Raw genomic sequence first — 2680 nt, forward strand, 5'->3', positions numbered from 1 at the left:
GACATTTTCCTGTCATTTCAAAGTATCTGCAAGTGAGGTTTTTTGACACCTCAGAACATTCTTCTATAAGATACAGCAGACTGGAAATAAGCAAAATACACTAACGTTGTACATTGTTTGTAACAAATTCCATAAATTATGCTCGGTGCAAAACATGCAGAATTGAGTTTTTTGGATATGTAAATGCAATGGCTTTTCCAGCAGAAGACATGGTCAGTGTGCATGCCCAATAATTCTGTAAACTTTACTTTCTCTATTTCGTGGGCACTCAATAAAAACTGGAGGATATACTTCTCATTTCCTTTACTGTACTGTAGGTAATTTATTTTATTTAAATTAAATGTTAACTTATTAGGAAGAAACTGCTGCAGCACGCATTTCACAAATTTTTCAGCAGTAATAGATAAGGATTTTCCATCATCACCAAATTATGGTTGTATGGTCTGCAAATAACATCATTTTTGACAAACTGTTTGGGCTTTTAATGTCAATTATATAGATCAGAAATTATAGGTGGGGCCATGAACAGTACCCTACAGGACACCTTTTGCCACCCTCTTAGCATCTTATAACCACTTTATTTTTTGCCTGTTTTGAGACCCTGTGAGTTCCAAAACCTGTGTTCTATGTTGTAGATAGGATTAAGTTAGTTCCTTGCCAATATCTTTGATACTATAGCTTCCAGTTTCTCATGGAGTATTTAGTGGTTTACTGTATCAAAGGCATTGATAAGATCTTGGTTGATTGCTACAACACTTTTGTTATGGTCGAAATTCCTTCTGGCTCCTTCATGAGGCTTGTATGGCTCCTGTGTTATAACCTGTATGAAAGCTGTGTTGATTACAATTCAGAAGATTGGAGGTGTCGAGATAGCTTATGATCCTGATTTTCATCAACTTCCTAAAGATTTATGAAAGAGATTGAAGGAGGGACATACGTCTGCAGTTTTCTACCTAGCATGAATACCCATTTTTGAACAGAGTTCTAACCTTAGAAATTTTCATCCTCTGTGTGAACACACCTTCACTGAATGAGAAATTGGCAGTATGTACCTGTGGCTACAAAATTTGTGGCGCGACTTTTTTATTTGTGACACTTGCACTTTATCCATTTCTGCAGACATTTTTGGCCTCAGACTATTAATTACTTCCACATTTCATATTCATTAGTGGAACTTGGAACTTATTCTCCTACTGATGCCTACTTTGGTGCTGGTTTTTACTTTTGTTTGTTAAAGTTCATGCTTAGTTTCTCAAGTACACTTAGAAAGTAGTTAATAATGTAATTGAGCAATGCTTCTTTTTTTAGTTGATTGTTATCTCCAGATATAAGTATAGTCTCCTGTTCCTTACTGCTTTTCCCAGTTCTCTTTAACTATTTACCATGTTCTGCTTGATTCATTGTCTGACTCCCTTACCAATCTATAATTATGTAATATGTATGCTACATTAATTATCCTTTTTATACACTTACATTTGCAGTTTCATACTTTTTTTTTTAGTGTCAGAAAAAAATTTCACTTCAGTGTAGAAGTTTCTCAGTGTGTTTTTGTAAGTGTATGTGAGTGGACTTTCATGAATCTTTATAGACAGCACATTTCCAGATCTATCATGGAAAGAGAGAACATGGCATTTGTATTTGTTTGTGACAATACGTATGCCGAGGATTGGTCAGTCAGTGTGGTAGTAAACTGGTGGCAGTTTTCAGGGGAGAAAATTCTTTTGTACCTATGATGTACTATTGTTGTATTTACGGGAAGTGTGAGAACTGTAATGAGTGCATTGTGGTCAGATAAGCCTAGGTCAATGTTCCTTACTTCTATATCTGAGGTTTCTAGATTTGAAGATGTATTGTCTATGAAACTTTTTGAAGAGTTTGTTAGCATAGCTGGGATATTTATACACATGCCGGAAAAGTTTTGCATCATCCCAGTTCCAAGAACTCCTGAAGATAGATGTTGACTGTGGATATTGTATTACAGACACAGTCCCTTTGACTGTTAAGAGATGTCACTAAACCCACCCAAAGATGTAAACAACCATGCATGAGCAGCACCTATTAGACGGAGGGGCTCCGACAGCCAATAAGTTCGAGTCATTCCACCTGGAAGGAGGTAGACAGCTCATGTTGTCTGAAGTTCAGCCATGCCTAGATGGCCAATACTGTGGTTTGATCACATCCACTTAGTTACTTTGTGCTAGGAAGGTCTCTCAACAGGGGAAGTGTCCAGGCATCTCGAAGTGAACCAAAGTGATAATGTTCAAACATAGAGGACCTACAGAGATACAGGAACTCCTGATGACAATCCTCGCTCAAGCCACCCAAGGGCTACTACTGCAGTGGATGACTGCTAGCTATGGATTATGGCTCATAGGAACCCTGACAGCAATGCCAGAATAATGCTTTTTGTGGAGCCACAGGATGTTGTGTTATGACTCAAACTGTGCACCACAGGCTGTATGATGGGCAGCTCCACTCCTGACATCCATGGTGAGGTTCATTTTTGCAACCATGACAACATGCAGTGTCTTACAGATGGGTCCAACAACATGCTGAACAGACCACTCAGGATTGGCATCACATTCTCTTCACTAATGAGTATCATATATGCCTTCAACCACACAATCGTTGGAGACGTGTTTAGAGGCAACACGGTGAAGCTGAACATCTAAGACACACT

Source organism: Schistocerca gregaria, unplaced genomic scaffold (assembly GCF_023897955.1).
Source record: "Schistocerca gregaria isolate iqSchGreg1 unplaced genomic scaffold, iqSchGreg1.2 ptg000308l, whole genome shotgun sequence".
NCBI classification, from domain to species: Eukaryota; Metazoa; Arthropoda; class Insecta; order Orthoptera; family Acrididae; genus Schistocerca; species Schistocerca gregaria.